General features: G+C 42.3%; 2 long non-coding RNA genes across 2 annotated transcripts in view; one reads left to right on the top strand and one right to left on the bottom strand.

Annotated features, from left to right (window-relative positions):
- The window catches only part of LOC107320235, a 127,309-nt gene that overhangs the window by 98,968 nt on the left and 943 nt on the right, over positions 1–27,398 (bottom strand). The gene's annotated exons all lie outside the window — the stretch shown is intronic.
- LOC116654064 lies at positions 575–3,491 on the top strand. The gene is made up of 2 exons (XR_004308935.1): positions 575–1,247; positions 3,118–3,491. It is a non-coding gene; the product is annotated as an uncharacterized LOC116654064 (long non-coding RNA).

Genomic DNA, 27,398 nt, shown 5'->3' with positions numbered 1-27,398 from the left:
AAGCAATATTCAATACTACACACTATCCAGCTATGCTGCACTGCAGTGTGTGCTTATGCAGGTAATATATAGAGGGAGGGGGAAGAACAGCAGCAGAACAGTAACTACTTGCCTGAAAGGCATTTCACATGGGAGCACCATCTTGAAATTAATTCCCATCAATTTTTAAAGTGGAATTTTAAATAGACTTGTAATTGTTTAGAAGTCTGGCACAAATCTGCCTCTTGCCAGTCCAGCATTTAGAAACTTTCACCTATGGAAAAATTCTATTCTCATTAGCAGAGGTGCCTGCACTGAAGCTGAATAAGGAGAAGTTTAAATTAGTCAGAAAACCATCACGTTTAGATGAGAACAATGTCCTCCCAGGGAGCAGCACTTAAACTGTCTTTGAGATTTCTGGAGGAAGGACATTGCTCAGTGTTGCTCTTTATAGGAAAGTCAACAGCCTGAAGAAAGATGGATTGTTTCTCACAGCATCCATAAGAGCTTTAATCAAAACGTATCATATTGCCACAGGGCATTTGAGGTTAAGCTCCCAATTTTGTTTTTTTCTCCTCTATCTTATTTCAAACAGCTGGGAAATCTGGATGAGGAACAGATGTGGCAGTGTGAATGCAAAAAAGGTGCAGAGCAAAAGGGAGAGAAGCACATCACCCCATGCATGGAACCACTCAGCTTTACAAAGGAACAGCCACAGTCAGAAATCTGCACACAACTATGGGTTCTGCAGGGAACACAGCCTGTGTTAGGACAGAGCTCCAAGAAACCAACCACAGCAAGGATGCTGGTTCCACCTCTTCGTGCAACTCATCTCAACATTTTGTTGTCCTCAAAGGAAGCACCAGAGGCTCCATTTTAGCAATACCACGAGCAAAGAACTCAAGCAGCATAGCAGCTCTGAGCAGCACTCCTGTGAAGAGCTGGGCCAACACAAGGGTAGAATGGCACATGGAGTCAGAGAGGTGCTGGGCACAGCATGTGGTGTGGTAGATCAGCAATAGCAACAGAGCTGCGCACAAGAGCTTACACCCTTCATTTTTATATTTGGACACCTAGAATTACTGAATGTATTATTTTGTTCTATTACAGGAAGACAGACAGCCCAGCTGATGTCTTTTTGGAGAATCTATTTTGCTAAGAGGGTCAGCAATGTACAGACTTATTGAGATGCTGGTAAAAAGTGTCCCCCACGATCTCTTTGAAGCCCAAAGAAGCAATGATGACTCAAGACCCAAAGAATGGCTCAGGTTAGAAGGGACCCTAAAGTTGATCTAGTTCAAACACCCCCCACTGGATGACGCAACACACACTATCCAAGCCACAAAAATCCCTGTCATATGGATCAACCCAAATGATTTTTCTAAGAGATCAAAGTGTTTGTTTTGTCAGAAATAACTTCCTCAATTTGTGCCCTTAAAAGACACATTTAAAGTGCCTGTAAATATTTTTCTGATGGGGAGATGAAGTTGTCATTGAGATGAGGGACAAAAAAAATAAAGGGTATAGAGTGAAACCCCCTTGGAGCAGTAATAAATCTTCAAGTGATTAAACATACTCCAAAAGGACTCCATTTCTTCTGCTTTTGTGAACAATCACAAATGGAAGTCCACCGAAGTGCAGCGAAGGAGATATATTCCCTATTGTACAGCAAGGGATGCTGAGGCACAGAGATGCTCATCATCACATCTGGTGCCTGTGTGCTGCCCTCCTCTTTGTTCATAGAGAAAGGAGCCAGGAAAGCCCTTAACCCCCTGGGTAAGCACAGAAGCAGCGAGATCATGCTCTGAGCACAGCCTGGAGTCCTGTGGGAGAGCAGAGGACTCCTCCTGACATCTGGGTTGCTGGCAGCAGCTGGGGACAGAGCTCTAGATGTGGCAGCAGAAAAAAAATGACAAATAAAATCAGCACAGGTGTGTTCAGTGCCCCAGAACACCCTGGGGGATACGGCAGTTCAGGAGAAACAAGTCCTCTGCTTCCAATTTGCATGTTGGCTTTGGGCTGCCAGATAACAGTTTGCAGATAGGATTATTAGGGACTTGGCCCCTCTGAAAGTCTCCTTAGGTGACATCAAAAATAGTCATTCAAACATATTGCATATTTTTGAATATAAAGGATGGTAATTATTATTATTATTATTATTTAAAATATGCCATCAAAATCCCTAGATGGAAACTGGCTTTTCTTTTCAAAAGGAGGAAAATCCTCTACATAGAGATTAGTTTTATTCAATGAGAGCAGAAGCAGGCCTCAGTGCAGCACCGCCGAGCAATATTGGGTAATTACAAGATAAGAGTAATTCACCTGTAATTCTGGTTAAAGGATTGCTTTTTACAACGTGAACAGCACTAAGGCCATCCAAAACCAACTTAAATTAGGAGCAATTTCTTCTCTGGAGAAGCAGTGATGCAGTGGCAGGAGGGGGGTCACCATCCCCAGAGGTGTTTGAGAGCCATGGAGATGAAGCACTGAGGGATGGGGTCAGTGGGCATGGTGGGATGGGCTGGGGTTGGACTCAGGGATCTCAAAGGTCTTTTCCAACCTTAATGATTCTGTGACTCTATGAAATACCCTCCAAATCCTCACACCCAGCACGTCCTACTGGCTAAACACAACTTCAGTAACTGAGTCATGCACCAGGAACTGCCAGTTAAGAGCTAAACCAGATTAATGGATGTTAACATCTACACTTGGATTGCTCTATAAGTCCACCTGTAAGTGCTGGCAGTAAATTGCTGTGGCCAACGAAAATAGTCCAAGGAAGATGTGAAATAATAGAAGAGTTCCAAAAACAAAAACCAAACAGTCACTGAACAGAAATTTGCACATCTCAATCAATCTCACAAAACTCATTTTCCTCTGTTCTAGGAGGAATTGTCTGTGGCCAGCCCTTGTTCTAACAGCCGTTCAGCATCACATACATGCTTATTCTTAAGAAATTCTGAACAAAGCATTCGGCTGAAAATGATTTCCCCCGAGGAGGGAAGAAGAGAACAAACACGTGCCAGATGCTTCTGGAAGGCAGTCAGACTCTGCAAGGCTGGGAACAGCACCGGGACCGAAATGGGGCACAATTACCAGTGCTACATTAGATTAATTTTCATTCTGTTTTCCTCTCAGGCTCTGCTGCAAAAACAAAAGGGATGAGATCCAATGAAAGCGCTTAGCATGGGAAGAGGATGGCAGAACAAGGTTAAAAATATACAAGTTCCAATGTTTAAATGCATCTTTTTTGCTCCACTTCAGAACTTGTGCATATCTGTGTGTTTGCATGAGACTTCCTGGCTGTTGAGCTGAAAACACCAATACTGCTTTTCTTTTTATCTGCTCAGTGAGAGTTCAGTAACCTTCCCATCTGCACACATTGGCTTTGGGAAAACTATTTGCACAGAACTGATTTTTGTGTTTTGGCGATCATACACCAGTGCTAATGACAGTGGACCTATCTGGAATTTGCACTCTGGATTATTATTATTAATAAATGTTACTTTGGATCACTGACCTCTCATTCCTATTTATGCAGTTTCCACTTTCCTGTTCTCACGTTGTAATACCAAGCCACAGATAGCCTTCCTTTTGAGGATGGACGTTTGGGGCAAAACATGAGGTTGGGTTAAAAACATTGATTTCCTGTATATCAAAATTATGACAAAACCGATTCACATTTTGAAATACTAAAGATTAAAAGGGGGGGGGGGAGGGGGAAGCAAAGGACAGGCCTCTAAAATGTCCATTTTTCTGCAAAGTAAACCATCAGAAATTGCTTTGTAAGAATTTGGAGAGAAAAAGGACAAGTCACCCGCACCCCCTATAGAGAAAAGGACCTACTGGAATCATCCCTTCCCACCTGGTGTGTGGTGGTAGAGGTGTAATGCACGGCAGGCAGGAGTGGCTGTGGATTCATGGATCCATTACGGGGTTTCCTGTGCCTCAGTCATCGAAGTTGAGAAAAGATAAGAAAACACACCGTCTGTTCCCTGGTGCCACCTTAGTATCACAGTAACTGCATTTAGATTCCTTGGATATAAGCCAGTTCCTTCGAGCCACACTCGCCTGCTCCCGACAGCAAATACTGATGATAATTAAGGCTGAGATTAGCAGAGGTGTCTAGGGGGGATTCGGACGCCCATGGGAACATGCAGCACTGAAGCTCTCCACCTTTGGATTTTACTCCAACTCTGATTGATCCCCCTCCTCCCCAGCAGCATTTCAAGCGCACACGTGCAGAACAGCAAGAACACTTACAGGGGCAGCATCCTCACGTCGGCTGTAGGCAGAGAATCCCGTTGCGACAGTAAATGTGCCCGTTCCAAAAAGCATTATTTCCATTCTGGTAGACTCCTTTAAGCAGGGGCAACTTTCCAGATTACCGAATGAATGGATAAACCGAGTGCTGGATCAACAGAGGAGTGTGGAGAGAAGGAAAGAGAGAGCTGGAAGGAGCCGGACCGTTCCCCCCAGCTGCCAGGGAGAACAAAAACCCTCCGTTGGTGTGCAGGAGCAATTTGCTTCCACTTTCCGGGCTCTCAGAGGGCAAGGAAAGGGATGAGATCCTCTCTCTTTGTTCTTTATTGCTTGGTGCATTTGCATAAAAAGAGGCTCTTTGTTATTTAAACACTCATCTGTACCCAGTGCTTATCCTCATTTTCGAGTTATAATCCTCTATTAGCGATGTGTCAGTCACACGGCTGCGGGGATGGCCTGAAGGTTAGACTGCAAAAGCTGAGCTTCAGGGCTTCCCATGCACGAGGATGCTGAGCCTTGAAGCATCCCATTTTCCAGCGGGTGGGTCTGAAGGTTGGCACTGGTGCAAGACACAGAATTAGAAGCGTGCCATTGCTTCATTGTTCAGCCTAGGAAGAGCCGAGGAGCACTACAGGCTGAATGGGAAAGCATCTCCTCCAGCACAAGCAAGAGATGAAAATCGTTCTTCTCCCATGCAAACAGAAAGAGGAGCAACTGAAGTCACTGCAAGGCACCATTAGACCAAGTGGTAATGGAAGGAGCAGAAGTTTCTGAACTAGCTTTTAAAACCCAGTGAATATTCTGTATCACATGTAGGAACACTGAGTCAATTTGGCTTTCAATATATACCAGCAGCAAACTGAGTACTGCTACAAGGAGATGAAATGGCTTTGTTACCTTATCCAGGATTCCTTTGTTCAAGTAAGGAAAGAACAGGGAGCTAAATTAAATACTTCAGTAATCACAAGGTAATGAAATGTCAATTGGTCATTGCAACGAGGAACGCAATAAGAGTCTGAATTACAAGTGTGCCAGTTCTGATCCTTAAGGTATTTTCTGTTAGGTTTTTGTGCAATTTCCTACATAACTCTCCACAACTATGAGATGTGTTTAAAGGCACTCCATGGCATCCAAGGACAATTTCATCTTATAGGGCACCTTAATCCCCACAGCTTCAAAGTCATAGATTCACATCTTTTCCCAAGGTACCATCCTGGTCTGTACCCCCAGTCAACCCAAAGCAGAGGCTGTCCTTGAGGTGAGTTGAACAAGATGGAGAGAAATGGTTTAGAAGTACCAGTCCTGAAGAAAACCTGCCCATTTTTGTACTTTGTACTTTGCTTCAAGTCCAGAAATTGAAGGGATTTTGCCAGTCTTTTACCCAAGTCCTGCTACTTATGCCATTTGTGAGGACTTACCCCCATTTTCAAGTGGGGTATCAAGAACATACGATCAGAAGGAAGTAATAAGGCAAAAAAAGCACTTGCAGAATTTAACAGAATCTAAACATGTAGTAACACAATGGAGCAACTACAGCAGAGCAGTGACGTCTGAGGCAGCAGCCATAGGCACAAGAATGAAGAAAAGAAACTGCTTACCTTTGGAAGGTCTCATGTACCACAGGAATCTCCAACAAGATCCCCTCACCTTCCCTGCTGACACTTAAATGAGGTCTGGGAAAGGGTGGATCCTGGTTCCATCCTTTCCAGTCACTCAGGAACATTGTATGCACCTGAGCTCCCCTGGGCTGGCCCTCCTTTCCCACCAGGTGCTCCATCACTGCTTTAAGCTGGGACTCAGCATTTCCACTACAGCTGTGATTTTTGATTCACTATCAGCTGATCTAAACATTGTTCACTGCCTCTGAAATACCAAGCAAACCATGAAATAGAACCCTGTCTGTGCCTTATGTTTAGTACACTGAAGAAATCAAAGGGTTCCTACAAAGGCTTAATTCCTTACTGATAAAGGGAAATGGAGCCCCATCCTGAGTTCCACAGCTGTTCAGGGCTGCTCTTTCAACCTTTTCTGAGTCTCCATTGTAGGAGCTGATGGGGACCCATAAACCTACTGTGGAAAAGGCTTCAAAAACAGTAGCATCAAGGTGGTTTAATTGGAAAAGGCAAGGACTTGTCCACCTGGCAAGTCTCCAGCTTGCAAACCAAGGCATGATTGCAATGTAATTACGACTGAAAAACAAAAGAACAGACCCCCTACTCCATAACATGAGATGAAATCTGAACCAAGTCAAAATACAATCAACCCCACAGCACCACATTGCTACAGAACACTGTTTACCTCCAGGAAAAGAATTAATACTGAGACAACTCAGGAAGACTATTTTAGATATACAGTGTTGAAATATTAATATTGTTGGTAGAAACAGTACATGAACCTACTATTCCACAAAGTCTGGCCAAATACACTGAAGTCAAACACTGAATAAGTAACCAGAAAATCCATATCTTAACTGTTAGTTTGGATGCCTGTAGCCAGTCACACAATTTGTTCTGTCCTGCGTGTAGCTGGAGCAGCTATGACAAAAACAACTTGTTAGGCACTTTTTGTAGGGTTGGGAAAATATGTTTTAGAAACTCCACACAGTCTTGTTTACAACCATAAAGTAATAACTGCCGTGCTGAAAACTGGGGGGATACAATTACTTTGGTCAGTGGAAGAGGTTTGACTTTGGGACCTGTAGGATAAAATACAGTATAACTATTTCAAATCGGTTTCTCACAAAGGTAATAATAAAAGAGTTTAAATAGAGACCCTCAATCTAAAGTAGTATAATACAGTAGTTCTACACAACTACCACCTCTGAAGCTGTTTTCCATTTACGCCATCTTGCCTGTATTGCTCTCACTTGAAATCTTGCAAGGATGGATCTCTGCAGAATACCCAAAAAATAAGTAGTATTTGTTGCCCAGTTCCCCCTCCAAATTCCTCTTGAGAAACAGAAATATCAGCTGTAGAGCCACACAAAGCAGCATGTCAAATTTCATTCTGCAGTCAATGTAATATACTTTGATCAATGCAGTGGAGCTTTTGCCACTTCAGAGTTAAATACTTCTCAGCATTTCAACAGATGCAAATATAAAATTCATTGAGTACATCTTTAAATTTATAAACAACCCATGAAGGACAGAAGGACTAACACAATGGGTGACATAGTCCATCAGGTTGTCAGTGATTCAAGCCATGATTCAAGTCATTGAAGGCTGCATAAATCAGACAAGAAGGTAATAATGTTTTCTTTCATGCCCTAGACTGCAGGCAAACAAAAGGGATTCAGTTCCTTCTTTTAACCAGTGGTGTCCAAATCCACATTTCTAAAGAATGCAACCAAATCATCCAGTTGCGAGTTCCTCAGGGCTCCTGCTCACCACATCTGGTGCCCAGGTTGCCCAGAACATACGGAGGACAGATATGCTCCTTCTCTTGTTGAATGTTTCAATATTTCTCATGAGCCCTTTTTGCCAAAGGGACCCAGGCTGGAATTCTGTGTATCTGATAGGCCCATAAGAGTACACAGCTATTTGGCCACAAATATATGCCAGTGATGACCCATAGAGTATGTAGATGCTAAAGTAGTTTTCAGATGCATGAGGTTCACCATAGAGATACTTCGCATGGCACAGAAATGCCACACAGCTCCCAGATACCAGGGATTCAGGAGGGCAGAATTATAAATGGGGTAGAAAATGAATTAGATAAAATTCATGAAGGACAATACATTAAATGGAATCATTTGGATGCAAGTGGTAGCTCCAAGCCTTCATTTCTGATTGCTGGGAACTGAAAGGACAGAAGAAATCTCATTGCGTATACAGTTTCAAGTACATTTAGATTTGTTTTTTAACTTGTTCTATTTCATCAGCAGCAAATACGAAAGGCTGGAAAGTATGCCAGAATTAAAATACACTTCATCTGGAACATGGAGTTCATAGACCACGATCCTACAGCACCACTGGGGTCCGTTCTGCCCCTCGCCTATTCTCGGGGTAGGAGCACACCCAGCAGTGTGAGCAGCTCTAAGGCTCAATAAGCAACATGGAGAAGTCGGATGTAATTTGAAGATACAAAGAGGATCTGTGGCTGCAGCTGTTTGAATGCAGGCCACCTACATCCCTCATTTTTTCCTGTGACAGAAAGGTAAATGGAGATCCTCCCTCCTTCACACCAGGAAGTATAAAGTACGAGATTACAGTTATTACAACCACCTCTTGTTTGAAACAAAGTTCAAAGGCTTGTCTTCTTTAATCAATCTTCCAGCAGACTAGCGGGGCTGTAAATCTCACTTTCATAGAACCAAAGCACCAGGGCTAAATCAGAGTTTTTCCCTCTGTTTCCCTTTTCAAAGCAATGCACAATGCAAAGGAGCTCAGATGAAAAAGTTAACTGAACTGATGATACAAGCCACAACACTTTCTTCAAGGAAAGCAAAAGGCAAGAGGTAATAAAGCATCTTGGCTCCAATACCATATGCTGGCAAGGCATTTTCAGGAGCAGATATAATGAATATTCAGCAATCTCTGGGTATTGTGGTATAGCAAAGTGCCTCTGTCAGGGGAGTCATTTCTGTGGCTGAGGTGAGAAAATAATAGATCTCCACTTGGCAGAGGTAACCACAGACACGTTAACTCAGAGCACACAGACCTCACTGGGTAATGGCCGGCTGGAGATTATTAATGAGTCCATTAATGAGCGTTTCCACTGTGATGAAGTGGCAAAGGAGCTTTTACCATATGTGCACCGAGTAAACCTTGTAATTAAAGGTTCAAGAAAAAACATATATGGAAGAAAAACAACATCCAAAAACAGGAATAAAAGCAGAGACTCATCTCAATGTGCTGTGCTATTTAACAGCACCCACAAACATACAGGAATGCTGTTTTATTCACAGACAGCAAAGATCTCACTAATACACGAGCAGGAAGAGTTTCTTGCTAGGATTGCTTCTGAAACCATCAAAATGCTTAATTCCATTCTCCATCTTCGTAATAGCTCAGACATCATTCAGTCTGGGTTTTTTCCAGTCTAGACTCACTAATGATAGCATGGGTTTTATATGGCCCCTCAAACACAGCAAAAAATGGAGAGCAGAAACCAGGTCAAAGGGAACAGCATGCAAACCATCTGGGGGGTCTGTGTCTGGTTTGGGGGTATATTGTAATGATTTCATATATTAACAAACAAAATGATTGGGCTTACCTCTACAAAACTGAGTAATTCAATTCATTCTTGAGGCTGCTGTGGTTTGATACTACACATCCATTTTGGTTTTACTTTGACTAGGTACACATGTCCCCCTGAACAAAAAGTGCTTATCTATAGCTGTAGAACCCACAGAAGTACAAGGCAACAGCTCACAGGAACAAAGATTGAAGAGAATCTGTGTTTATCAGTCTCCAATTTGCTGCTGTAGGAGCTTGATTAGAAAATAATAACAGTCTCACTGTATCTGTCAGAAGATTCCAATTCAGGGTCCTATCTCTGGCAGCCAAAGCAGGCGAGATGCATCAGAACTCAACAACAATCTTCCCTTCTTTATCATCACAATACATTTCCTACCATTATTCTTTCCTCTGTCCTTCATAATTCCTTTACATGGCTGCCATATCTGCACTGTGAGCCCCCAGGACACTGCACACCTTCTCGTTTCTGCTGTAAGCTGCAAAACCCGCAATCCCCAGCAGCCCTGTAGCTACTGTTCATGTCCTCTGGATGCTTATCTCAGCAGATATACAATCAAAACCTGCAGTTGTCTGGTAGACACTCAGCTCTGCCGAAGGCCAGCAACCCAGTTCTATCATCCTAGATGGTGCAACCATCTCATAACCTGAAGACTTGAAACTTGTTCATATTGCATCGTATTATTATTTTTTCTTCTTTTTGACTTCTTTTCTTTTTGTATAAATCTGCTCTTAGCCCCATTTTTCCCTAAAGGAAACATGAGAAGGCACTGAGTCATGCTCTGCTTTCCTAGAGAAGATGTTTTCTGCATTGCTCTCCTGTTAATTCTCAAGCATTGCACAGGAACTAGAATGACAAAATCCACCCTTCTATCAACATAGGCACACCCCAGGGATTGGGATATTTGCAGAGTTAAAGATACCTATTTATCAGCAAAAAACTCATCTCTCTTCATCCTCTGTGGGTTTCAAAACACCTCAGAGCTGCAGAGACACGACTTCAGAGAGCAGACTGATTAACTGGAGGAGTTCTGTGGTAAATCAAGGATGGGAAGAAATGACAAGGAGAAGGTGGAGGCAACTGCACAATGCTCCTGGGACCACACTGGGGGCTGCTGGTGCTGCAGTCAGCCCTGCTCTCAGAGCCTTGCAAAGTGCCAAGTGAGATCCACATCAGCAATCCTACAAATCTATGATGCTATGAATCCACCCTACCCAGCCACCCACTCAGCAGCTCCCTGTGCATAGACACCTCCAAAGGTAAGGAAGCACCCACCCACCACTATGTAGACTTGATCCCATAAACTCTTCTTAGAGTTAAATGGATGAAAGGCACAGACAGAAAACATTTCCCTGCTTTTACTATTCTAAGCTGCAAAACAGCCTCTAAAAGCGAAGGTCTCAATTTCAACTCAAGGTGTTGGACCAACACCTGCGTTAACCATCTGAGGACAGTGAGGGGACAGTTTCAGGCATGGCCTGGTACCCCAGCTGGCAAACTGACAGCAACCCCGTATACCAGTATGTGCTACATAAGATATCATCATTGGTACCATTCTCCACATGAGCCATAAGAACCCAAGAGAACTTGGATAATGTCTGCAGTTTTATTGCACAGCTGTAACTCCCACAGGGCTTGTGCTCAGGCAGCCAATGAGTCTGAGCTACAGTCCCATTGCCTGCCATAGGGCAGAAGCATTCAGGCACCAATACACTCAAGCTTGCATGCAACAGACTGTTAAGGCAGCATCAGACCAGTGCCAAGCTGCTGCAAAATGGCTGACAGCCATGAAGATGCAGGCAAGTTAATTTAAAGTGGTCTATGCTGCAGCACAGACATACCCAGAGAAACAGCACCGTAGGGAAACGTACATAGCACTGACACTATCAGCCAGGACAGTGAAGGGTGAAGTAGCTTTCTCTCTCCTGCACAGGTCTGAGACTCAAAAGAATTCACACATACAGCAAATAAATGAAAAGAAGATTGCAATATGAGGGATTACCCATCTTCTTTGGTGTTTCCGAGTCATGAGGTGGATTCTGCACCCTGAAGCCCTACCAAGAACAGGCATCCAACAGAGTAAGAGAATGGAAAGGGAGATCGCAGTTCATTTGCTAAGACTCTTGCTTGTGAAATTAAATGCTGTAGATCCAGTATGATGAAGAACAAAACATGGCACAGGCAGAGTTCCAAATCCTCTAGAGTGTGTCTGGTTACTCAGATGCCATCAGCACACTCTTAAGGAATCATGCCTTCAAACATGGGAGTTTGGCAAAATTCAGCCAACTTCACTAGAAAAAGCAATAAGGTTTATGAACTCTGCTGAGAGCCCAGCTACATACCAACACCTGCACTGACACTGACACCTGTCACTATGAGGTTTCTTTACCTGTATGAGGAGCATCTCACACAGAACAAAGGTATTCTTTGGTTACCAGGCTGGTTTGAGAGGTCTGAGGTTTCCACTCCCAAAGAAGTGAGCTAACAAACAGTACATCCCCTATACAACAAACATCTTCCCCATCCCTGGAAAAACAGTGCAAGCAAGACAAACTCTGCCAAGTTCTGCTGTAACCATGACAGTTCCAGCTGCTTTGTTACACACAGGGTGTGGGATCCTCTGGAGCTCCTCTGGAAGATGTGGGTTATGTAGGGGCTGTGTCGGACTGTGAGATGCAGCAGGAGGCATTTAGCTGTGACAGCAATGGGAGCTGCATAGGCAGAAGACAGAGCTAATTAAGTAGCCTTATGGATATTTATGTTACCCATAAAGGCCCACGAGGCTCTTAGCAAGGGTGTCATATCAGGTCATCGTGCCAGGGAGAGCAGCAAGAGGGCTTTGCTCCTTCTCAGACATGTAACGCGAGTGACTGAATGAGTGCATACGGGTGTCTGGCATTTCATGGGAAACTGAGCTTTAATGAGTTGGGAGAGAACTCGGTTCATCTTGCTGTGCAGAGACATCCCTTCCCCTCCGTGCAGATCAATGTGACATCTGGACAGAAATTACCCCTTTCCTTTCTGACTGTTCCATCAGGGCCAGTTGCTACCACACCGACTCTATGCAGCTGAGACAACAGCTGCCTCCTGGTCAGGGAGCCCAAGAAGAGAAGGAAATGTAAGGACAAAATTCCAAGCTACTATGCAGAGCATCACAAACACAGGCTATGGCCAAGCCCCATTTTCCATCCCACTGTCTGCAACATCACTGGAGTCTCTGATATACAGAAATAACTTAGCAGCCCAGCACTCGGAAAGGTGGAAATGAGCAGGTGTGAGAGATTCATAACACTGAGCAACAGAAAAAGGGAAATCACAAAGCTTTCAGATCACAATATCTTTGGCCTGAGGTTCCATGGAGAAGCACATGTGATCTCAGTGACCAAAAAGGGGCAGACAAAGGGTCGCAATAGGTTGTCTCAGCTCCTCATCCAAGCCTTCACTGCAGGTGCCAGAGACACAGGCTTTGTTCCTTACAGAACATGCAGGGCTGGTCAGCAATTTCCACAGGACTGTGTGAGTGGGATGTGCGAGGTGAAGAGTGCAACCACATACTGAAGGAGGTGGGGAGGGTAGGAGGAAAGGAATGGTTCCGGTTTAGGATTTTTATTACCTCATTTGCTTTAAATACATTTTGAACAGACTCTGCTAAGCTCAGGAAGACTTACACTAAATTTAGTCAATTAAACAGCGGATCAATAACTTAAATTTTTTAAAAGTCACTTTTAAAGCCAACTGTGAGCCTCCACAGAGAGGACTGTACTCTTTCAATGGATGTAATTTAAACATGCACAGTTCAGGCCACATCCTGGCACAGGTGAGTCTTAAGCACCACTGATTTTCCTTCTCTTGTCAGGGTGTTTTCAATTCCACAGTCCCTACAAACACACTGCTCAGTCTGCACACAGGCCACCTGCAGCTCAAACACACAGCTCCTGCCACTTGAAAGAAACAAACCAAAAAGCCTTTTGCAAAGAAAACCCTCCAGGCAGCTGTGTTTGAAGAAGCAAAGACAAAAGCTTTTGCAACTAGTGCAGGCTTCACAGGCTCTCCTGGGCACGCGACTAAATGCAGCTTTCCCTGGAGAACTTATTTCTTCTTCCCTCTCTACCAGTTTCTACAAAAGACAGCCTCTTTGGAAGCCCAGCCAGGACTCCTCTGTGGATCAAACAGCTCAAACACGCTCCCTGCTATAGGAATTCTGTTCCTATCCTTGCTGTGCTTCACCAGGGCAGTGCCCAGAGAGCACAAAGTAGTCCAACAGAGAAAAGCAATGTGATACCAAACTGCACCCACTAGTGAGGCTCCACAGCACTTCCACATTAGGCTCTCTTTATTTCAGTGGAGATGTCTAACTCTGCCCTTTGCGAGCCTAAAAAGGGATCCCAGAGCCGATGTTCCTGCCAGACTCATATGACTCAATGTAGATATATATGGACCCCACCAGTGCAGGCCCAGACACAAACTGAAGGTCAGTGTACAAATGCATGCAGGCAACCTTACTTCAACCCTTCTCCCTCCTCTCCCCAGCATCCCAACATTTCTGATCTGTGGAGAGCATGCAAGGATAGCCCAGGCTGTGCAGGGTGAGGTGATAGGGTCTCATGTTATTTCCTCTTGGTGCAAATGTCACTTCTCCACCTGAGTAATTAGGCTGTGAATAGGCCACATTTTCCTTTCTCAACCCTTACTTATACCACTCCATTCTGCTTGGGCCCTAATTACAGAGGATAATAAATCCAGCTAGATAGTGCTTTTCTGAAGAGCAATTTGGTTTTATTTTTCCCAGCACTAATGAGTTCATTAATGGAGGGATTTTCCCTCTCCCTCCCCTCTCTTAATCTGAGTTTCCTTATATAGCATCACACACACGGGTAGTGCTCCCATTCCACAGCAGGTGATGTCTTTTCCCAACCCATCTCCTGCACTCCCCTGACAGCAAGAGGAGTAAAGCAGTGCACCTCCTGACCTTTTCCTTCTGTCAAAGGAGATGGAAAGCAAACATGATTAATATCTCTGTTAACTAGCACCAGGAGGATCAGTCAGCAGCTCACAAATGTGGCAAACACTGGACTAGTGCAGCCTGCCAGGTCAGACCCAGCACAGGTCTGGGACGGCGGCTGAGTGCTGCGGGAGCAATTTAGCTGGGAGAAAGGGGATGGGAGAAAGACAGCATATAGTTCTTATCAAAACCGCTTTTTCACTCAAATCAAAGTGAGAAAAATACACACAATGAGAAAAACTTGCTAACAACAAGGCCTTCCTCAATCAGCCTTTGTGAAAATTCCACCCTCAGTTTTTGTACCCAGTAAATTAAATCAGAATTTCCAAGGAAAGATGATACAGTTGACAATTATTAATCCAACTCTAAGAGGAATCCCCAGGGTACTGACAGGAAATCACTGTATAAGTAACCTTGTCTACATTGTCTACTCAAAGCACAGTGTAGACCCTGGAATTCCAGCTTCCATTTTCATAATGAAATGAAGCATTCTATATGTTTCAAATTCTAGCTTCAAGTTTCTATTCCAGAAACAGTTCCATTAATTCAACCCAAACTCAGTGGCAGCTGCCCTCACTCAGACTGCTCTCAGGGCATTTTCTCTGGATCCAAAGTTGTGCCCCCTGACCTGAGGAGCAAACACTGTATCCCCAAGTATTTCTCTTTTTGGAAATCTTTTGCTGTATAAATCTAACCTGAATCAACCAGCCCGAGACAAGGAGTGAAGGTCATGGCGGTGATGTTTGTGGTATGGAGAGATGTTGATTATTCTGGAGATTTCAGTTTTGCCTTCACGCTCCAACTTTCCCCTAAGTCCCTTCTTTGACAAAACTATTTTCTCATATCTCTCTGCAGCCCATTTATTATCCTCTCTATTAATAAACCTTCATTCCCTGATGAATGAATGCAATTTATCATTAAATTAGAAGATGAAATGGGTCTATTTTTTTTTAAACAAGGAGATTAACTACTATCAACAGGATATATCTCCATTATAAAATTCCATCTTCCTCACCAAATGCAGGAGTGGCATTGTTTAAAGCAGCACTAAGATGAGGCAAGGCAGGAGGGACAGTCAGAGAGGTGACATGCTGCTATGTAAATAGATTGATCTAAAAATGACTGGGAAAGAAAACACGTGGCATTACAGCCATGATTTCATTTGGATCTTTCTAATAGAACGTATTAAAAAAGAAAAAGAAAAAGAAAAAGAGGGAGAAATTTGGGTTTCCAGGAGCTGACATGACAAAACACAGTCTAGATAATAAGAGCCATCTCTCCATGCATACACCAGCAATTAATCACAGAACAAAAAGTCAGTCAGGAAAAGCAATCAAACTAAATGTGAAGCAGCTTTGTTCTGGAAAATGAGGCCATCCTCCCAAATCATCTGTGTGTCATACAGGTCCCAGGAGCTGTCCCTCAGTAGAGCAGTGGAAGTTAACACAGGCACAAGCACAGAGTGTGTTTCCAGCACTGCTGTGGCCAAGCAAGCACATTTCCTTCAAGCTTCATTCCCTGACTTCAGTCTCTTTGTGGAAGTAAAACTGCATTCATTGCAATCCTCGGATCTGGTCTACTATAGGAAGTCAGTGGCAAAGCTTCAGTGCTTCCTGGGAGCTGTTTATGCCTCCAGAACTGCCCCTGCATGTGTCATGTTCCTCTCTCGGAAGCCATATCGCTGCAAGGGCTGTGCTAGCCTATTTGCCTTTCCTCCCGCATTCTTCTATCTTTAGTGCAGAATTCAACCTTGGTAGAGCATTAGAGAAGTCAGCCAGCACTATGCACCATGAAAAAAAACAACACAAAACCAACCCATCCAGCATCATTCTATACCAGCAACCAGAGCCAACCTCCACATGCCTAGAGTACTCCACGTCTATCTCTAGAGCTTAAGAACTTATTTTCTTTCATTCTTGGATGCTAAGGAGGTGAGCTACCTTCTGTCCCCACAGCACAGAAGCACACAGTGAAGAACTGGATTTCTTCCCCTCATCACTGCCTGTGGTGAGTTTTCTTTTATATGGAACACAGGTAAAAACAGGGCAAGACCAACAGTACTAAACATACTCCCTACATACTAGAGTTCCCTTCTGCTCCAGATGCAATCTTTTCTAAGGAAGCACTCTCTCGGCTGGGCTATTCACAAGCCTGCAATGAAAGAATCTATTAATTCAAAGTAAGGACTTCTTCTCTAAAGAGCTGCTGATAAAATGGAACTGATAAAACGGAGGTAATTTAAAGGTCAGATGAAATCCATCTCATGTTCATCCTGCTTTATAACGGAACAGCACTGAGATGCTTCATCAGCTAAAGGGCATTTATATATATTTTTATTTTTTAAGAAAAATTGTTTATCTGTAACAGAGACACTGAATGCCTGATAGGAAACCTTCCCACATTAATCTACCCAACAGCTGGCATCCTGCTGCCTGCCTGGGTGTTCTTTTCTGGAAATTAAATCTCCTATCATCTTTTTATCACAATACAGAGGTAAGAATAGGGAGCCAAATGTAGCATTCACAAAAAGAGCAGAAGAAAGAGCTGAAACTGATAGGGCTGCATTTATTCAAGCATGCAAGGGATGAGTATGAGTCAAGTTACTGCTATACAGTCACATTCCTCCCATACTGCCCCTTTGTTTGACATGGGACTTAGATGCCTCACAGATTGAATCTTGACCTTGAAACCAAATGTCTGTTCTCTTTACTCCTTTCCTTTTCTTATCTAAAGGCCAATTAGGTTCCTGATCAGGTTTTTGTCCAAGGCTATATAAACTGGATGTCACCCATCAATCATAAATTCCCCTAGGCCCACCAAAGAGATTTATCTCCTCCAGCTGCTCCACTTCCTTCTGCAGAAAAAAACTGTTGCAATCAGATCTCTCTTTCCCTGCAGACTATTCTCTGCCTCTATCCTTCACGTGGTCCTCCCTAAATCCCTATAATTAATATTAAATGTTACAGTTTTGCCCTATTAACACAAACTGTCCTTTCCAGAGGCAGATTAAGGGGCCTCCATTGGGGATTTCTCCTCTCCTTAACAAGTTTGCTTCTGTGATCATTGCTGACTGTGTCTCTTACTAGCTCCTAGGGGAAAGGAGTGGGAGGGAAGAAAAAGACAAACACTTACTAGCAACTCCTTTAAAGAGCTGCAGATTATGAATTAAACTGGTGATTAACTTCCATCTTACCATCATGGCAGGTTCCCCTTTTCTTCCTCCCTCTGTTCTTCCTATGGGAATAACAATTGGAAATCACACAAATCACACTCACAGTTTTGCCTAAGCAATTTACTAGGCAGAGTAATTCAATACTCCTTCTTTTTCCTCTCTCTCTCCCCATTTCTTTCTCCTTTTTTTTTTTGTCATTGTGGGGAAAAAAATAATTGCACATAAAATACTTGAGCATGTGAGTGAGGAGGAGCACAGGCATCCTCCTTCATGATCCCTCCAATTTGGTTCTTGGATAGGAAAGAAACATACTGGTTCTAAAGGCAGGTCTAGTTCCTTTCCCGGGTTGGTCCTCAGTGATATTTTAGCTCTGAATTTTCAAGAGGCATTCAGGGACAGACCTGACTCATCAGAGAGCATCACCTTCATTCAGCATCACAAGGGCTGGCAGAAAGTACCCATACTTCCAGCACCAGCCCACATCCTACAAGAGCCCATGCATCAGCACAGCCAAATTCTTCCAAGTTCCCTGAGGCTCCTTCCTACTAGCAGTTTCCAGAGGTACCTCAAGTTCAAAAGAGCAAGTAGTGATCCCCAATATGAATTTGTGAACTGGTCACCAAAGTCTTTGGCCACCTACATATTTGGTGACTTGTGAAATACACCCCCAAGCCACTTCATCTGTGCTTTCCCAGAGACTATGGGGGGCAACTGAGCTTCTCCTTCCTAAAAGCACCAGTCCCAGGGGAGACTGACCAGCTGGTGTCATTGAGGGCTTTAAACAGAAAGCAAAACAATCCTGAATCTTTCAAGCCAAGAGGAGCATGCACATTATGTGGTTCATTAGACCATAAATAAATTACTATAATCTAGGGCCGTCATGATAAATGGATAACTGAATTTTGACAGTCATAGTATCACCAAGAAAATCTGCCCCATGAGAATTCACTATGACAGTTCATCATACTAATTGCAAACCAATATTATCAAAAGATTCAACAATCTTGAAGATGCTTGTTTAAAGTGAGTAACCTATTCACAATCAAGATACACTTATATAGTACACAAATACAAAATCAGAGTTAAATACAGATCTACCTGTACACACATGGCATTTATTTAAAATGTTTCAGCTCCTTCAAAGGGAACTTAATCAGTCCCTGGAGCTTTTCCTTCTGCTAGGGAAGGAAAGTGCAGCTGTATTGATTTCTAATACACATTTCTGCCACCTGAGCCATTTTATTGAGCCAACAAACTGTTTAACGGACAAGGTCCCAGAGGTCTCTGATTTTCACAGGAGCATGGACACACCCTCTGTAGAAAGCTGATGTAAATTCCAGTTAACATTACAAGACAATACATCATGTTACAAGGCGAAGCCTGTACTTCAGTCTGCCTGAATTCCATTGGAACACCCTGTGTCATTCGTTTGCTGCTTTGACTGCCTTCTGCTATTAGTTCCAGCATTTTCTAAACTCCTTTTCTCTTTTGCACCAAAACACTACAGACTTTTAGAATAAAACACGTTAGAGTTTTGGCTCATGGCTCCCATACAGAAAGCCCATGCAAGTGTTTCTCCACAAATAAATCTGCCAGCTCTCAAACACCAAGAAAAGTATTTTAGAGTAGCTTGTCTCAATGGAAGAAAGCTCTCTTAAAAATTGAATCCCATATCTAACTTCAAGCTCTTTGACAGAGATCTTCCATACCAAGGGAAAATACAGAGTGAGACATCAGACATCTCTCCAATGTTTTTTGTCCATTTAGAAGTCAGGTATTAGTCACTAATGTTCTGTTTCTCCCTTACAATGCATAAGATTGCTTTGAACCAACTCTACTTCCTGCTTTATTCTCATCATCACAGCTCAAGAGGGTTTAAGCTTAAGCAAATCAAAATAAAATAAAATTCTCCACCAGTTGAAGGTGTTGATTTTCATATGGATATATTATATGGGAAGAGAGGGGCAGATTTTCTTTCCAGTTAGGAGAAATCTCTCCTAAACCATGAAGTACTACATGGAAAGTTGAAAAGTTCTATTTGCTGTACCAGGTGCAAGTAGAAACATGCATAGATATGTTACAGCATCTGCTACATTCAAATAGCAAGCCAAGGGAGAATACAGCATCACAGTCTTATTTGGTTCCCACTGAAAGATGCCCATTGATTTGATTTACTGCCTTTTGTTTCCAGACAACAGCTTCATAGATTCAGTAACCAAGCAGCAAATGCAAAGTGAGGCCATGTCTGGTCATAGGCATGGAGATTTAATGAGAGGATTGTGATTCCCCATGTCTCAGCCAAGCTGTTTCTCACCCTCAGTGTTCCAAATCTCCCCTGAAACCTAACAAAGCCTTTTCTCTCTGCACAGCCTACATAAATCACTTTTGTCTAATCCAATCGCCTTGGTAGTGAACTATCTACACAGGAAGGGAAAGCTATCTAAAAGAAAAATGCTGTCATGTTGCAACATCATGAATGGGCTGCAATTTTTCTCTCTGATTTCTCCAAAGGAAATGCATGATATTATTCCAGTTTTCACCATAGAGAACTATATTGATGGTTGGAAGAAATCAGAGCTAGCATTTCCCCCTTTCTCCCCTCCCCCCAGGAAATTCACAGTGTTTACATCCTGGCTTTTGTGCTTCCATTCCTCTTAATAAATAACAGCTACTGATGCTTTGTGGGAACCTGCAGAGATTTTGTAGCTTTAGCTTTTTGCCACATACACAGCAGGTAAAGGCAGCAACAGAATAGTACCACAGCACTTAATAGTACTTGAGTGCCTTTGCCATAACCAAACTGAAGACACAAAAGCTGCCTGCACTCAGAGTTTCTCAAACCCACGGTTACTTAAATACTTTGAAAAAATACGAGAAAATCTGGTGTCATTCCCCAGTGCGTGACTTAATACTACTCGCTGTGTAGAAAGATGATCATTAGCCATTAGTTTCTTAGTAACATCATGAGATTCCATTCATCAGCAGTGGCAGTCATTTGGAGGAGGAGCCTCGTCAACTGCTGTGATCAAATAGGTCATGCACAAGCTGTTATCAAAGAGGAATGTTCCTTCCATTCATATTTTGCAAAGAGCATGACAGCAAAAATAACTATGCCAAATTCCCTTTGCTAAACCAAATGTCTATGTTGAATAGCACCTTTTGCCCAGTGGAGAATCGATTTAATTACACAAAAAGTAGAAAATTAGGAGTACACAGAATAAGCTTTACAAACATCTTGTGGGGGCAAAACTTTGCCTGAGCCTGGGGCAAAGAGCAGACTGAGAGATAGCATGAAAGCAGACTTGTACCTGTCCTAGGATTTAACTCTGCAAGGGAAAATATCGCCCAAAGCAACAACAAGCTATTTGGCAAGTGTGTTGAAATCCCAAGTTTTTCCAGTCGTTATGAGAAGGGCACCTGAGGCATGAGGTACCTCATTTGGAGCAGTGAGGATTTAGGTGAGGATCATGATTTACGCACAACCCAGCCAAGACCTTCAAATGACACCTTTTACTTGTGGGTGGATTTCCAGGAACAGTAACATGCAATCCTGCTACAGAAGCACTCTTAATAACCCAACAGCAGCTTTCCATCTCAAATAATGGGGTAAAAGCAAGGTGTTTTTATGAAACATCATTAGCTAGCAAGCTGACTGCTTTGGATGACACTGAAGCAGAGAGAGCTTACAGAACACATTAATAAAATAAGCATATTCACTAATCTGAACAATACAAAGAAACTGCAACACTGAAGCAAGAAACACTTTAGAGAGAAGCCTCTAACAAAATGGTACATCTCAGCAGAGCAATCAAACCTAGAAGCATCTCAGATAGGTGAAAAGCTGTTTCTTCTGCTAATGCAATATGAAAATGTACCCTATTATCAGCACTTTCTGGAGCATGGAGATTGTTAGAAAGAGTGATAATACTTCCTTTTAGAGTCAAAGATCTTCATTAGAGTGAATGGAGGATCAGACCACTTTTATTCACTAAAAGAAGGATGATCCTACAGTGTTTTATTTTATCCTCTGCATGTCTGACTTGCAAATATTTCCATTGTCAAAAGCCTTAAGAAAACAAATAAAACAACCACAGCTTGCTTCTTTCACTCCAGAAGACAAATTATTCCAGTTGGTCCTGTGAGCAAATTTGGGCATGTAAGAGGATGCTTCAGCACATGGACACTGAGGCGCCACTTCAGCATTGAAGGTTGTCACCTCCTCACTTGCTTCCTCAACCTACTGCTGGCAGCTGGAATTTTCCTCTGGAGGGTTTCTTGGTACCCCCTCCAAACACACTCTGTTGATCTCAATAGATGAATAAAACAATGGAGGTAAGTAACATTTCTTTCTCTCATTCCATTTTTATGAATTTATTTTTAAACCATGACAAGAGGAACAAAGAGGGTGAGGCAAACAGCTCTTGGTGTGACACGTATGCCTCAGTGTAAGTCTCTGTCAAAACCTGGTCCCCACTCACCTCAAAATAAACAGCTTCTTTCTTTTACAAGCAAGACACAGGATAGAAAAGTTTTATTTCCTGCAACACCTGAGGGTTGCTGAGGCAGAAACAGGGAGCTGCACAAAACTAGAGGAGAATACAATATTCTCAACAACTGTATGATGTTCAGCACCTGGAAAGAAAAGTTCTGGCAAGACTGGCTCTAGAAGCAACTCTGGTTTATTTCATATGCACATGATACTGTAATCAAAGATGTTTTATAGGCCCGGACCTTGGAAAGAAATAGTAGTTCTGGGTTCTCAGGGATCGCCTGGTAATTATTTTGTACAGGTCAGTAGATAATTAACTTCTGACTTTTGGCTTAAACTTCCTATGGAAGGAGCAATGTATTTTCTCTAGAGCTACAAGGCCTATGCTGCATCTTAAGTTGCCCTCCTGATACTACATAAACTGTAATAGTGACAAGCCCATGAAATGCAGCAGAACAGCTCACAGCTCATGTCAGGTGTCATTATATAAAGCACAAGACATTGAAAACCACTAATAAATCAGCACTGCTGGGGGGAAAAACAAACATTCTTTCTTTTTAATTCCTCTTTTTCAGGGATTACTGCCTTAACCTGATTCACACACATGGCACGGAAGTCAATGCCTCACTCAACAAGCTCTTCACACAGCCTCCTAAATGATCAAAGAATCACACAATGAGCCAGGTTGGAATCCTCAAGTACCATGAAGTTCCAACCCCCCTGCCTGGCAGGGTCACCAAACATCCACATTTACTAGATCAGGTTGCCCAGGGCCCCATCCAACATGCATGCAACCAGTCTTGCAGTCATCTAACCAAGGGCTTTGCTCTACTTCCCAGGACTCCACAATCACAAATGGGCTATCTTCCCCCTGATGATAAACTAACACAGCCCCTAATCCTTTTGTCAATAAATACATTGCCCAGGAGAGTGAAGGTCAAGAACGATCTATATAAAAGCAGAGAATGATGTAGGGTAAAGGTCTTCATATTTAAGATACTGAGCTAATGTTTATATATGGCCTTACGAGAAGGGAAAGCGTACCTGCATTGGTTGAAAAACTACAGTCATCAGACACTTCAAATAACTGCCTGCACAACCTGTAGGGCAGGAGGAAGACAATGCAGCCTATCTGTACAGTCCACTTCTACTTTGAATACTATCGTCAACCTGAGGCACAGCTCCCAATAAAGAAACATACAGAAACCAGAAGATAATTTGGTAAGGATATACCAAACATGATAGAGTACTTCATAATCAATAAGCTCCAGCATAGTGACCAAATACAGCATTATTACTTTTTCTAATAAAAGCTCTGTGATGACGATTGACCTCTCATTTTTTAAACAAATTGAAAATATTTTGTCACATATATGAGGTCTGAATTTCAGCCCAAAAATCACTCATTCACCCCACAGATCCCTTACCTCCACACGTAATGGCCTCTAACTTTACTATGCTTTTTTCTATGCAGAGGTCCCCACTGGATGTTCTCCACCAATCCACTGCATACCAAAACAGACCTTCTCAAATGTCTTACCAGCATTTAATTCCAAAAATGCTTTTGTAACTGTAGATAAGATGGACCTTTAGATTAGTTAGAGCAGATTCTCTTCCATCTGGATATCTTTTCAGCTATATTCTTGACTAATCACTTTAGAAAACATTGCAGGAACATTCTAGGGTGTTATTTCACCAGTAATTGTGAAAAAAAAAAAGTGCCACAGGCTGTATGAGTTTCTAGGAATTTTTTATTTAGTTGCACTGTTTTGCATACAAATAGTTCACGACACACAGAAATTAACAGAATATGAATGTACTTAATAGAATTCTTTGCAAAATCTGCAATTTCAGACCTGTTTTTCATTTTTCAGCATCAAAAAGGCAAGCATTACTGTGGTAGCAATTTGAACCTCTGCCTTGAGAAACACAATGAAAATACTTGGGGCACTGTTTCTTCATTAGCAATTCTCCACAGAACAAACTGACAATAATGGATTTAGTATTCCCAAGATACTTTGAGAGTACTTTTCTGTTATGTCAGCCACTTCTTCACTGAATATTCTGTAATGTATCTGGGAAGGAAGGCAGCATGTGCATGTTCTGTTTTCAGCTTGAAGGAGCTTATCCTCATATAAGGGTTTAGTATTGGAATTTTAACAAAGGAAAGAAAAGAAACTGAAAATGGCGCTGCCATTTCATAAATGAAAACCAGACCACAAACAGAACCAACTTGCAGTTGTGAATGAGTGAATTATCCAAATGAAATGTATTTTCATTTAGGCGCAGAGTGATTTCCACAGCCCTATAGCTTTTCCCTTTTCTTAAAATGATAACAGGGGTCAACTATCAAAACCAAAATGAACTCACAGACCTCCAGGAGCACAAAAAGATTCATTTGCTTCACAAGAGAAGAAATTCACTTACATACTTCAAGAGGACAGAACCAGTGAGTATTCGAAAGAAAACTCTAAAAGGGATCTGGAGGAACAGGTACTCCGTGACTCTCACAGCTAGAGAAAGAATTAAGAGAGAGGAGACAGTTAGAAAGTGGTTTGTTTCCAGCTGCGGAAGGCTTGGACCTATTGACAGATGTATCACCTGGCTATATGTACAACCATTATCTGTAGTTGTGCATGCAGAGTAAAAAGTTTAGCAAGTCAAAAATGTTGTGCACATTCCCCATAGCATCCTACCAAAAAGGTCTGATCTGTGCAAGTGATAAGAAAAAGAGATAATGAAACAGGCTTACAGCTATAGGTGCATTTCAGCAGCTCCATTCTGGATCAGATTTGGCCTTTCATGGTCAATTAATATATAGCAAATAAAAATGCAGTGATATTTAAATTCTTCTCAAGCTTCATTCTGATAAAAAAAAATTCTGAAATCTTCAGAAAGACACTGAGATTTTGGGAGAGAAAATAGGCCAGGAGATGCTTTGTTGTACAGTCACCTTATACAATTGACCTGATCCTCCTGACTAGACTGATGAAAGCTATGAGTTGAAGTAACAAGAGAAGGCAAAAGAGTTATTTCACAAATTCTTTGCCATGTTCCTATTTCCATTTCCCTCAACAGCTGCCATTCATTGCACTGCTAATGGTGGCTCAGCCTTGATTACAGTCATATCCTGTTCCCGGTTATCACCACTCATAAACAGCCAAACACAACACTGAAGATTAATATCTCATGTTGGAAAGAAACATCAGAAGCCAGTTATCCCTGAACACTAATGAAAACATGAAGAAAAACAGAAAAACCACCAGATGCACTGGATGGACTACAGAGGCCTCAGTCACCAATACTAACTGAAATGTTTGAACTACCAGAAGGAATGATAACAATCAGATTCACTCATGGTGAAGACGGTAACGAGACTGTGATGATAAAGCATTTGAGATCTTGCCCTCTGTTGTAGAACAAGCACCCACCAATCCCAACCATGCAACCCCAGCAATTTCCTCTTTATTGAGATAAGCCTAGAACTGCAGAGAACAAAGTCCCATCTGTTCATTACTGCAATGGTGACACTCCACTGTCAGCAGCTGCAACATTTCATAGTATCTTATGATGTAAACTATCTGTCAGTCACAGACCAGGAAGATTAAGATGCAGAAGTTTCTTAGACAACTTTATCCAGAATGAGTTTTACAGGACTGTTACTGTTTTTATTAGTCTGTTTCAAAATGCAACAAAGTGAACACACAGAAGGTAATTCTGGCTTTGAAAGCCTCACTGAGACTATGACAACTAAACTTTATCCTGTTTGAATGAGTTCCACAAGCGAAAGGCATTTTATAAATGCCTTCCAAAACCACTTGGAGTCTACTTGGAAAATAAGAGATCTGGCAAGTAAACCCTCCTAAACATCACAAAACTGCAGCAAAATCAAGCAGAGAGCTAAAACTCAGTCTATGGACAAGCCAGGGAGAAAAGTCTTGGGTTAAATCAGAGAATAGGAACTCCAAGGAACAGGAGCCAGCCCTAACTACATACCTAAGTAGCACATACAGGGCACTGTACCAAGACAAGCAAGTAACAATTGGTTCAGCACCAGGAGGACATACAAGAGTATATAATCCAGAGGCAGACATCCTAGTCTAAATAAATAAATAAGCAAAACAAATCCAGAAGATACTCTGGATAACAGCAAAACATGTAATATGGGAAGTGCAGGTACATTTGGGGCCTCCATAAGACGACATACAAAATTCACATCTCTTAAATTCACATCTCTTGATTTTTTACCTGATCTAGATCTAGTCTGAATGCCTACACGTGCTTCAACCCTTTATTATTATTATTATTATTATTATTATTATTATTATTATTATTATTATTATTTTGTCTTAGTTTCCCCAAATGACAGAAAAAAAACAAGTAACAAGAAATGATCAAGGACCAGCAGAAGAGTCCACAGACCTGAACAAATCTTTCAAGTCTGCCAGCTCGCACCACCAGGACAGAGGACTGCAAAGCAGGTAAATTCTTCCCCTGGGAAGAAAAAAATAGCAGTTTTGCAGCCTTCATCAGGAACAGCTGTGAAGCATTGTTGTGTTATACACACACAGACATCTGCTTTCTCAACCTTACACATAGCCACCCTACTCCCTAACCCAGGGCAGTGCAAGGAGAGCAGGTGGTTGGGAGAAAAGAAGGCAAGCCTGAATTCCTTTGTTATAAAGATGAAACTTGCAACCAAGGGAGAAAACCAATGTGCTGGTCATATCTCTTACAGAGCTGATTTCTAAGGGAAGCAGAGAGGCTGGATATCCTCAAGATTTAAGGCACAGCTGCAAAGAGATGTTTTTGCCTTCTGCCCTCGGTGCCGCTTTCCAATACAAAATACAAGGAAACACCATTTCCCTCCTAATCTGTGGGTCCTAGTAGCGTTTCCAGTTTGGAGCTCCTCCTCTTGGCTGTCAGCACAGTGGGGGCTGGAAAAGAATAGTGACAAGAAGCTTGCCCATGTGGGGATAAATATCAGTAAAGAAAATACAGCAAGGATCCAGCAAGCAGCAGGGAGAATGCTACTGCATAGAACTGCACAGTACCACGTCCCCAGGAGTAACCGTGAACTGAAATCAGAGCCTGTTATTAATCTAGCTAGACACTGAGACCCAGTAGCTGGAGTAAATCAGATTAAACTCCTCTTCAATAGATAGGAGCCAAGCAGATTCTTTTCTTCCCCTTTTATTTTGAAAGACAACCCAGGAAATATTTTTGTCTGTTTGGCTAAACAAACATACTGATTTAAAACAAATAGAAATAGGAGATAAAAAACATCAGGTTAATTT

The sequence above is a fragment of the Coturnix japonica genome, chromosome 13 (assembly GCF_001577835.2).
Source record: "Coturnix japonica isolate 7356 chromosome 13, Coturnix japonica 2.1, whole genome shotgun sequence".
Taxonomy (NCBI): domain Eukaryota; kingdom Metazoa; phylum Chordata; class Aves; order Galliformes; family Phasianidae; genus Coturnix; species Coturnix japonica.
This window is presented reverse-complemented; position numbering and strand designations above follow the sequence as displayed.